Source organism: Arachis hypogaea, chromosome 16 (assembly GCF_003086295.3).
Source record: "Arachis hypogaea cultivar Tifrunner chromosome 16, arahy.Tifrunner.gnm2.J5K5, whole genome shotgun sequence".
Lineage (NCBI taxonomy): Eukaryota > Viridiplantae > Streptophyta > Magnoliopsida > Fabales > Fabaceae > Arachis > Arachis hypogaea.
Genome location: NC_092051.1, coordinates 109206531 through 109219067, shown reverse-complemented (window position 1 = coordinate 109219067; position 12537 = coordinate 109206531). Strand labels below are relative to the sequence as shown.

Below are 12537 nucleotides of genomic sequence, written 5' to 3'. Positions count from 1 at the left end.
TTTTATTAGCTCACTTATCCCAAATAGCCTACTCTTTCAATGGCCTTTGTTTGCCACCTTGAGCCTTTTAACCCCATTTGTTCTATATTTAACCACATCACTAGCCTTAAGCAAAAAAATAATTAATTACCCCAATTAAATCTTTGGTTTAGCTTAAGATAGAGATTGTGTGTCAATTAAGTGTGGGAAACTGTGGAACTTGAGTTGATGAAAGTGTACAGTGTTTCATTTGATAAAATATTGGGAATTTGGGTACCTACTCATGTGAGACCAGAAAAATTAAAAATCCATATGCATTGATATGTTATGCTTACTTTTATATTTTTAATAAAAAAACCAAAATATTCAAATAAATAAATAAATAAATAATAAATAAGGGGACAAAATTACCCCAGTGTTAAGTTTAATAAAAGATCAATGCATATATGATAAAATTAAAGAAAAGTTGATACATGAGTATGTGATGCAAAAGTGGGACTTTTGGGTAGCTAGGCATGATTTTAGAGTTACATATAGAGTGTGCGTGTGTTAGGTGAGAGCTTAGGTTTAGTCAAAGATTCATATTATAGCTCACTTGGCCATACATAAATCCTCACCCTTACCTTAGCCCCATTACAACCTTGAAAAGACATCATGATGTTTGCATTGGTATACTAAATATTTGTTGATTAGTTAGATGAAGAACAAAGTTTAGAAAAGCATGATTAGAGAAGAGTAGAGTGAATTAACCCTAGACACTTGAGCGATTAGAGTGCATATACACTACCAGTGAGGGTTCAACGCTTGATTCTATGTTCCCTACTTTCATGAGCTAACGTTTTTTGTCTTTTATTTGTGATTTAACTAGTAGAATCTGATTTATGTTTGTTTTAGAGAATTTGTTTACTTTAACCAATGTAGAAGTATTTTTCATTTAGTTACATTCATATAATGGCTACATTTCATAGTTTTCCATTCCTCTTCACTCCTTTATAGCTTCTCCTGACTTAGCATGAGGACATGCTAATGTTTAAGTGTGGGGAGATTTGATGTACCACTGTTTCGTGGTATATTTTGTACTTAATGGAGTGGATTTTATCCACTATGGACACAAGAATTGAGGAAGATATTGACCCCGTAAACACAAGGAGCACAACACATCCCTGTAGAGTTACCCAGCCTAACCTCTTCATCTTCAAAGGATCATAACTTGAGTTATAGAGGTTCAAATGATGTGATTTAGGTGGGGTTGAAAAGCTGACATCTAGAGCTTTCCAAAGATATATAATACTCTATATTGGATATTAAATATGGAGGTGAAAAAGACCATTATTCAGCATTGCAAACACTGGGCGTGGCACGCCAGTTCTAATGGCTAGAGAGAAAGATTTAGTGCATCATTGAAGGCGTGACATGCCAAGAATGGGCGTGGCACGCCAGTTTCACAACACAAGGGGCGTGGCACACCAAGAAGGGGCGTGGCACGCCGGGGTAATTGACAGACTGACCTATTCACCTTCAAATGGGCATAACTTGAGCTACAGAGGTCCAAATGAGTTGATTCGAGTGGCATTAGAAAGCTGACATCCAGGGCTTTCTAAAATATATAATACTTTATAGTGGACATTCAATTTGAGGTCTAAATAACTCCATCTATTAATCATTGCAAAGTGGGTCATACTCCAAAGAGCAAATTCAAGTGGCGTGGCACGCCAACGTCTTCCTGCAGCCCCAACCTCTAACCAAGCCCACTCCAACTCTCATTCAAGCCATAATTGTCAAACCAATCAAAACCATAGAAGCATCTAGAATAGTTCATTTTCATTTCATTGTAATTTTCTTTCAATTTTATTTAAGTTTGTAATTTAGGAGAGCCTATATAAAGGCCTTAGTTTCATACAAGTGGGGAATCATATAAAATTCTGGTACACCACTCCATTGGGGGAGTGGGTCTTCGGACCCCTCCTTCCACCCTTCTTTTCTCCTCTATGTTCTTCCATATCACTTTGTAAATATTTTTGTTACTAACTCTTTCCATGGGAAAGAGAGCTCTATTGCAATTTAATGGATTAATTTATTTTTCTTCTTCTTCTTCTCTTCATCTATCTTTGATTTGCTAGAAGGAATTTCGTTCTTCAATTTAGCATTCAATCATCTTGGAAAAGATGTGAATGTAAATTGGGTTTCATGGGAACCTTAGAAGAGGAAACATGAAACCATGCTTGAAATTCCTTCTCACACTTGAGTAGATTTAGGTTTTGGGTTGGATATTGTGACATTTAATCTACCCATTATTTGGATCTATGGAATGTTGTATATTAGGGACCAGCTATATCTCCTCATGAATAACTGACCAGAATTGGCTATTGATCAAGAATTGAGAGATTGAATCACCAGAAATTAGATTCAATCACTCATGATTACAAGAGGTCAATGAGTTGCATGATTAAGATGAGATGAAATGATTGGTTCGGAGAATGCAATACCTCTTGATTCCAATGCCCCTTTTCCTTTTTAGTTCTAACTATTTACTTTCCAGCACTTTACTTTGTTGCACTTTACTTTTCTTGCCATTTACTTTCTTGCACTTATTGCTTTCCTTTACTTTTATATCATTTACATTTCTTGTTGATTATCTCTCCTTAATGTTTGTCTAACTAGAATAATCAATCAACCATTGCTTGCTTAATTTGTTAATCTCTATGGGATTTGACCTCACTCTTGTGAGTTATTACTTGACGACAATTCGGTATACTTTCCGAAAGAATTTTTGTAGTGATACATAAATTCCCATGATCAGGACGATGCTAACGAAATGTCCCACTGAAATGTTTTCAGAATGGGTACAATTAGACATCTTCTATTATGGACTTTCAGACATGGCTAAAGCGTCTTTGGACCACTCAACTGGTGGTTCCATACACATGATAAAGACCATTAAAGAAGCTCAAGAGCTTATTGAGACAGTTGCCACTAATCAGCATCTGTACTCAGCTGCTGAGACTTCTATAAAAGGAGAGGTTAAGGCAGTATATACTGAACCAAACCTCCAGAGAAGATAGCCCATTGACTCAACAACTACATGCCTTTGTCCAGCAATTACTAGAATTACAAGAGGCTTTATGAGAAACTCAGGCTTCTAATAGAAATGTAGAAGCCCAGTTGAGTCAAACAAGGTAGCAATTATCTAAGCAGATAACAGATGAATGCCAAGCTATTCAACTGAGGAGTGGAAAAACATTAAAAACCCAACCTCAGCACATTAAGAACGAAAAGCCCACAGAGGATAACCAAGTCTCTGCACAAGATGACTCTGGAAGTTCAAACGCCAGGGAGATATCACTCTTGGCGTTGAACCCAGGAAAGGGCAGAGACTGGGCGTTCAAATGCCAGGGAGGTATCGCACCAGGCATTGAACACCAGGAAAGGGCAGAGACTGGGCATTTAAATGCCCAGGGAGGAAGTATTTTGGCGTTGAATGCCTAACAGAGGGCAGTGTCCCTGGCGTTGAACGCCAAAAAGGGGCAGCAACAAGGGCATTGAATGCCCAAGCATAGGAGGACATTCACATACTGATGACAACCCTCTAAGCAAGCCAGTAACCCCCTTCCTAACACACATGGCATTCGGCCCTCATCAACCAAGATTGATGAGTACAAGGCTAAGATGCCATTTCCTCAGAAACTCTGGCAAGAGGAAAAGGATAAACAGTTTGCTAGCTTTGTGGAATATCTCAGAACATTAGAGATCAAGATTTCTTTTGCAGAGGCTCTTGAAGAAATACCTTCTTATGCAAAGTTTATGAAGGACATCTTAAGTCATAAGAAGGATTGGAGAGAGGCAGAGACAGTCCTCCTCACTGAAGAGTACAGTGCAATCATTCAGAACAGCTTACTGATGGTAGGAGTTTTGTCGCGTCGGTATAGAATTTCACACAAAATGAATTCTCGTTGCAAGTATAGTTCTATACCAACAAAAAATCCTCCCCAATAAAAAATTTGTTTTGTCACAAGTACAAACCCCAATAAAAATTAACCGAAGTATTAAACTCCAGGTCGTCTCACAAGAAATTTCAATGAAGTGGTCAATTATTGGCTATGAAGGGGCAAGGGGGTTTTGGTTTATAAGAGGAACAAGAAAAGGTAAATCAAGCAAGTGATTAGAGAAAGCAAGATAAAGAACTCTTGGCTAAAACTTTAGGTAATTGAGATCACCCATCCTTGTCAACAAATTAAATATTGATAATTATAAGGAACCAAGCTCATTAAGTCTACTCACTAAAGCCTTAAGTACGCAATGTCTACTCCTAGGCTTGGAGTATATCAAATGGCTTGATCAACATCTATCCATAAGTCCCAACCTAGCTACTAATTAACTTAGTAATAGGCTAGAGTCAATGATTATCAAATTGGTCTCCAAGGGTTCTAGAATTACCAATTCAATGAAGCCCATGGACTCAAGATCACTCAATCCCTTTAGCCTAGGCCAAGGGTCAAGAGAACTACTCAAAAACTAGTGAAAGTATTCTATTAAACACCTAATGTGCAATAAAAGTAAACATCACAAAATGCTAAAATTAAGGAAACCCATAACTAACACAAGCAAGAACTCAACAATATCAATGAAGATAAACATAAAAGAGATATAGAAACATAAATTTGCATTAAAAGGAAATTAAATCCACAATGTTCATCAACATAAAGATAGCAAAATGAGAATTTAACATTACAACTAAGAAAGACAAGATGTAGAAATGAGAAATTATAAAAGAAACAAGATGAAATCAAGTAATTAATTCAAGATCCAAGACAATTTAACCTAATCCTAACCTAATTCTAGAGAGAAGAGGGAGCTTCTCTCTCTAGAAAACTAACTAAAGGCTCATGTTGACTAACTAATTGCTCCCCCTTTGCTTGGACTTCAATTATGCATGAAATACACTCAGAAACAAGTTGGATTTGGGCTTGGGCAGCTCAGAAATTGTCCCAGCGTTTTGCCTTTAAGTGGGTCACATGTGAGTATCGGCGCGTACGTGCCATGTGCGCGTGCGCGTCAATTGGCTGTTTCTTCATCTGCGCGTACGCGGCATGTACGCGTGCGCGTCTCTATGCAAAATCACTTCTACGCGTGTGCGCCTTGTACGCGTGCGCGCCCATCGATGCATTTTCAATCTTTGTTTCTTCATGCATTCTCCACTTTGTATGCTTTTCTCCTCATTTAATCCATCCAATACTTGCCTTATGAACCTGAAATCACTAAACAAACACTTCAAGGCATCGAATTAAGGAGAATAACAAAACATATTATTTCATTGAATAAATGTGGAAAAGTGATAAAATCTCCTAAAATAAGCCAAGATAAACCACGAAATCGGGTTTATCAAATCTCCCCACACTTAAACTAAGCATGTCCTCATGCTAAAATCAAGAAAGAAGCAAAGGTATCAACATTTATTCAATGCAAACTAACTAAATGTAATCTATCTATATGCAACCTATTTACATGAATGCAATGGCTTAGTCAAAATAAAGCAATCTCCAAGAATACACATGCAAGAACAAGGGCTAAGGCATTGGTATGCGAAATTGCTACTCAGGTTGTGAATTGTTGTTCGAAATTGATTCCCTGGCAATGGCACCAAAAATGGATGCACAGAACCATGGTCTAAACATATCTTCACAACTTCGCATAACTAACCAGCAAGTGTACTGGGTCGTCCAAGTAATACCTTACGTGAGTAAGGGTCGAATCCCACGGAGATTGTCGGTATGAAGCAAGCTATGGTCACCTTGTAAATCTCAGTCAGGCGGATATCAAATGGTTATAGAGTTTTCGAAAATAATATAATAAAATAGAGATAGAAATACTTATGTAATTCATTGGTGAGAATTTCAGATAAGCGAATGGAGATGCTTTCGTTCCTCTGAACCTCTGCTTTCCTGCTATCTTCATCCAATCAGTCTTACTCCTTTCCATGGCTGACTTTATGTGATACATCACCATTGTCAATGGCTACTTTCGGTCTTCTCTCGGGAAAATGATCCAAATGCCCTGTCACGGCACGGCTAATCGTCTGGAGGCATCACCCTTGTCAATGGCTTCATCTTATCCTCTCAGTGAAAATGGTCAACGCACCCTGTCACGGCACGGCTATTCATCTGTCGGTTCTCGATCATGCTGGAATAGAATTTACTATCCTTTTGCGTCTGTCACTAACGCCCCGCAATCGCGAGTTTGGAGCTCGTCACAGTCATTCATTCATTGAATCCTACTCGGAATACCACAGACAAGGTTTAGACTTTCCGGATTCTCTTGAATGCCGCCATCATTCTAGCTTACACCACGAAGATTCTGATTAAGAGATCTAAGAGATACTCATTCAGTCGACGGTAGAACGGAAGTGGTTGTCAGGCACGCGTTCATAGGGAATGATGATGATTGTCACGTTAATCACATTCAGATTGAAGTACGAATGAATATCTTTAGAAGCGAAACAAGATGAATTGAATAGAAAACAGTAGTACTTTGCATTAATCATTGAGGAACAGCAGAGCTCCACACCTTAATCTATGGAGTGTAGAAACTCTACCGTTGAAAATACATAAGTGAGAGTCCAGGCATGGCCGAGAGGCCAGCCCTTAAACGTGATCTAAGATAGCATACAACTGATCAAAGATACCTAATACAATAGTAAAAGGTCCTAATTATAATAAACTAGCTACTAGGGTTTACAAAAGTAAATAATTGATGCATAAATCCACTTCCGGGGCCCACTTGGTGTGTGCTTGGGCTGAGCTTTGAATGTTGCACATGTAGAGGTCCTTCTTGAAGTTGAACGCCAGCTTTTGTGCCAGTTTGGGCGTTCAACTCTAGTTTTGGCTCCTTTTCTGGCGCTGGACACCAGATTTGGGTAGAAAGCTGGCGTTGAACGCCAGTTTACGTCATCTATTCTTGGCCAAAGTATGGACTATTATATATTTCTGGAAAGCCCTGGATGTCTACTTTCCAATGCAATTGGAAGCGCATAATTTCGGGTTCTGTAGCTCTAGAAAATCCACTTTGAGTGCAGGGAGGTCAGAATCCAACAGCATCAGCAGTCCTTCTTCAACCTCTGAATCTGATTTCTGCTCAAGTCCCTCAATTTCAGCCAGAAAATACCTGAAATCACAGAAAAACACACAAACTCATAGTAAAGTCCAGAAATGTGAATTTAACATAAAAACTAATAAAAACATCCCTGAAAGTAACTAGATCCTACTAAAAACATACTAAAAACAATGTCAAAAAGCGTATAAATTATCCGCTCATCACAACACCAAACTTAAATTGTTGCTTGTCCCCAAGCAACTGAAAATCAAATAGGATAAAAAGAAGAGAATATACTATAAATTCCAAACTATCAATGAAACAGAGCTTCAATCATATGAGCGGACTTATAGCTTTTTGCCTCTTGAATAGTTTTGGCATCTCACTTTATCCATTGAAGTTTAGAATGATTGGCATCTATAGGAACTTCAGATTTTGAATAGTGTTATTGACTCTCCTAGTTCAGTATGATGATTCTTGAACACAGCTTCTTTATGAGTCTTGGCTGTGGTCCTAAGCACTTTGTTTTCCAGTATTACCACCGGATACATAAATGCCACAGACACATAATTGGGTGAACCTTTTCAGATTGTGACTTAGCTTTGCTAAAGTCCCCAATTAGAGGTGTCCAGGGTTCTTAAGCACACTCTTTTTTTTTTGCTTTGGACCTTGACTTTAACCGCTCAGTCTCAAGTTTTCACTTGACACCTACACGCCACAAGCACATGGTTAGGGACAGCTTGGTTTAGCCGCTTAGACCAGGATTTTATTCCTTTAGGCCCTCCTATCCACTGATGCTCAAAGCCTTGGGATCCTTTTTGTTTGCCCTTGCCTTTTGGTTTTAAGGGTTATTGGCTTTTTGCTCTTGCCTCTTGGTTTTAAGAGCTTTTGGCTTTTTCTGCTTGCTTTTTCTTTCTATATTTTTTTTCTATTTATTTTTTCGCCTATTATTTTTTTTCTGCAAGCTTTGTTCTTTGCTGCCTTTTCTTGCTTCAAGAATCATTTTTATGATTTTTCAGATTATCAAATAACATGTCTCCTAGTCATCATTCTTTCAAGAGCCAACATATTTAACATTCTTAAACAACAACTTCAAAAGACATATGCACTGTTCAAGCATACATTCAGAAAACAAGAAGCATTGTCACCACATCAATATAATTAAGCTAAGTTCAAGGATAAATTCGAAACTCATGTAGTTCTTGTTCTTTTGAATTAAAACAGTTTTTATTTAAGAGAGGTGATGGATTCATAGGACATTCATAACTTTAAGACAAAGTTACTAACTACTAATGATCATGTAATGAAGACACAAACATAGATAAGCACATAACATAGAAAACGAAAAACAGAAGAAAGAAGAACAAGGAATGAATCCACCTTAGTGATGGTGGCGTTTCCTTCTTGAGGAACCAATGATGTCCTTGAGCTCTTCTATGTCTCTTCCTTGTCTTTGTTGCTCCTCCCTCATTGCTTTTTGATCTTCTCTTATTTCATGAAGCATGATGGAGTGCTCTTGATGTTCCACCCTTAGTTGTCCCATATTGGAACTCAATTCTCTTAGGGAGGTGTTGATTTGCTCCCAATAGTTTTGTGGAGGAAAGTGCATTTGAGGCATCTCCGGGATCTCATGGTGATGAGCTTCATACGCCTCTTGAGCTCCATGAATGGGCTCTCTTGCTTGCTCCATCTTTTTCTTAGTGATGGGCTTCTCTTCCTTAATAGGAATGTTCTTCTATGAAAGCTCCAGCTGAGTAACATAGATGGCAGATAAGATGAGGAAAGCTAGCCTTGCCATGGGGATGACTTTTCGGCTATTTTGTAGAGTTATTAGAGATGACTTCATGACTTCTATTTCTCTCCAATATGATGCTATGAATCATGATGGCCGATCCACAGTAATTCAGATCGGTTGCTAGTGGAATGATTGAGCATTGAATGAACTCCAACCATCCTCTAGCCAAGCTTGAGGTCCAATCTTCTTAGTTGAACCGGCTTGCCTTTGGAGTCAATCTTCCATTGAGCTCCTTCCACATATGTCCATAAGGATTGGTCCACCTTTGATTAAAGTTGACCTTCTAGTGTAGGGCGTTCATCTCCTTGCATCATGGGCAAGTTAAACGCCAACCTCACATTCTCCGGACTAAAATTTAAGTATTTCCCCCGAACCATTGTAACATAGTTCTTTGGATCCGGGTTCTTACTTTGATCATGGTTCTTGGTGATCCATGCATTGGCATAGAACTCTTGAACCATTAGGATGCCGACTTGTTGGATGGGATTTGTTAGAACTTCCCAACCTCTTCTTTGAATTTCATGTCGGATCTCCGGATACTCATTTCTTTTGAGTTTGAAAGGGACCTCAAGGATCACCTTCTTCTTGGCCACAACATCATAGAAGTGGTCTTGATGGGCTTTGGAGATGAACCTTTCCATCTCCCATGACTCGGATGTGGAAGCTTTTGTCTTCCCTTTCCCCTTTCTAGAGGATTCTCCGGTCTTAGGTGCCATCAATGGTAATGGAAAAACAAAATCTTATGCTTTTACCACACCAAACTTAGAATTTTGCTCGCCCTCGAGCAATAAAGAAAGAATAGAAGAAGAAGAAATGGAGGAGAGGGAGAGTGGGAAGTGTTTTGGCCAAGAAGGGTGTAGAGGGGTGTGTTGTGTGAATTTGATGAAGAATGGAGGGCTTTATATAGGGAAGGGAGGGGGAAAGGTTTCGGCCATATGGGTGGGTTTGGGTGGGAAATTGGTTTTGAATTTTGAAGGTAGGTGGAGTTTATGAGGTAGGTTTATGGGGAAGAGTGGATGGATGTGAGTGGTGAAGAGGTGATGGGGAAGAGAGATTGAGGTGATTGGTGAAGGGTTTTTGGGGAGGAGTGTTTATGGGGTTGTGTGAAAGAGAGTGGTGAGAAGAAGTGAGTGGAGGTAGGTGGGGATCCTGTGGGGTCCACAGATCCTGAGGTGATCCTGTGGGGTCCACAGATCCTAAGGTGTCAAGGATTTACATCCCTGCACCCATTAGGCATGTAAAATGCCTTTGCACACAACTCTGGGCGTTCAGTGCCAGGTTGGTGCCCATTTTGGGCGTTCAACGCCCATTTTGTTGCCATTTCTGGCATTGAACGCCAGAACCATGCTTGTTCTGGGCGTTCAGCGCCAGGATGCTGCCCATTTTGGGCGTTCAGCGCCAGAACCATGCTCTGTTCTGGCGTTGAACGCCAGGCAGATGCTCCTCCAGGGTGTGATTTTTCTTCTGCTATTTTTGATTCCGTTTTCAATTTTTATATTTATTTTGTGACTCCTCATGATCATGAACCTATAAAGACATATAACTAAGAAAAATATAGTTAGATAAATAAAAATTGGGTTGCCTCCCAACAAGCGCTTCTTTAACGTCAATAGCTTGACAGTGGGCTCTCATGGAGCCTCACAGATGTTCAGAGCATTGTTGAGACTCTCCAACACCAAACTTAGAGTTTGGATATGGGAGTTCAACACCAAACTTAGAGTTTGGTTGTGGCCTCCCAACACCAAACTTAGAGTTTGACTGTGGGGGCTTTGGTTGACTCTGCTTTGAGAGAAGCTTTTTCTGCTTCCTCTCCATGGATGCAGAGAGAGATCCTTGGGTTGTAAACACAAGGTTGTCCTTATTCAATTGAAGGATCAATTCTCCTCTGTCCACATCAATCACAGCTCTTGCTGTGGCTAGGAAAGGTCTTCCTAGGATGATGGATTCATCCTCTTACTTTCCAGTATCCAGGACTATGAAATTAGCAGGGATGTAAAGGCCTTCAACCTTTACTAACACGTCCTCTACTTGTCCATATGCCTATTTTCTTGAATTGTCTGCCATCTCTAATGAGATTTTAGCAGCTTGCACCCCATAGATTCCCAGTTTCTCTATTACAGAGAGGGGCATGAGGTTTATTCCTGAACCAAGATCACACAGAGCCTTAAAGATCATGGTGCCTATGGTACAAGGTATTATGAACTTCCCAGGATCCTGTCTCTTCTGAGGCAATGTCAGTTGATCCAGATTACTTAGTTCATTGATGAACAAGGGAGGTTCAACTTCCCAAGTATCAATGCCAAATAATTTGGCATTTAGCTTCATGATTGCACCAAGAAACTTGGCGGTTTGCTCTTCAGTAACATCCTCATTCTCTTCAGAAGAGAAATACTCATCAGAGCTCATGAAGGGTATAAGGAGGTTCAATGGAATCTCTATGGTCTCTAGATGAGTCTCAGATTCCTTTGGTTCCTCAGAGGGAAGCTCCTTATTGGTCACTGAACATCCCAGGAGGTCTTCCTCCTTGGGATTCACGTCCTCCTCTCCCTCATTGGGTTCAGCCATTTTGCTTATGTCAATGGCCTTGCACTCTCCCTTTGGGTTCTCTTCTGTATTGCTTGGGAGAGTACTAGGAGGGATTTCAGTGATCCTTTTACTCAGCTGGCCCACTTGTGCTTCCAAATTTCTAATGGAAGACCTTGTTTCATTCATGAAACTCACAGTGGCCTTAGATAGATCAGAGACTAAGTTTGCTAAATTAGAAGTGTTTTGTTCAGAGTTCTCTGTCTGTTGCTGAGTAGATGATGGAAAAGGTTTATTATTGTTAAACCTGTTTCTTCCACCATTATTAAAGCCTTGTTGAGGCTTTTGATCCTTCCATGAGAAATTTGGATGATTTCTCCATGATGAGTTATAGGTGTTTCCATAAGGTTCACCTAAGTAATTCACCTCTGCTATTGCAGGGTTCTCAGGATCATAAGCTTCTTCTTCATAAGAAGCCTTTTGAGTACTGTTGGATGCAGCTTGCACTCCATTCAGACTCTGAGAAATCATATTGACTTGCTGAGTCAATATTTTGTTCTGAGCCAATATGGCATTCAGAGTATCAACTTCAAGAACTCCCTTCTTCATAGGCGTCCCATTATTCACAGGATTCCTTTCAGAAGTGTACATGAACTGGTTATTTGCAACCATGTCAATGAGTTCTTGAGCTTCTGCAGGCGTTTTCTGTAGGTGAATGGATCCACCTGCAGAAGTATCCAATGACATCTTTGATAGCTCAGATAAACCATCATAGAATATATCCAGGATGGTCAATTTTGAAAGCATGTCAGAAGGACACTTTTTGGTCAACTGTTTGTATCTTTCCCAAGCTTCATAGAGGGATTCACCATCTTTTTGTTTGAAGGTTTGAACATCCACTCTAAGTTTGCTCAGCTTTTGAGGAGGAAAGAACTTGGCTAAGAAAGCCGTGACCAGCTTATCCCAAGAGTTCACGCTATCTTTAGGTTGAAAGTCCAACCATATTCTAGCTCTGTCTCTTACAGCAAATGGGAAAAGCATGAGCCTGTAGACTTCAGGATCTACTCCATTAGTCTTAACAGTATCACATATCTGCAAGAATTCAGTTAAAAACTGAAAAGGATCTTCAGATGGAAGTCCATGAAACTTGCAGT

At 39.6% G+C, this 12537-nt stretch overlaps 1 non-coding gene across 1 annotated transcript; it reads left to right on the top strand.

The window, feature by feature from the left end:
• The first annotated feature begins 12184 nt into the window (after nucleotides 1–12184).
• On the top strand, nucleotides 12185–12292 carry LOC112760777 (small nucleolar RNA R71). The gene has a single exon (XR_003181200.1). It is a non-coding gene; the product is annotated as a small nucleolar RNA R71 (small nucleolar RNA).
• Nucleotides 12293–12537: the final 245 nt, after the last annotated feature.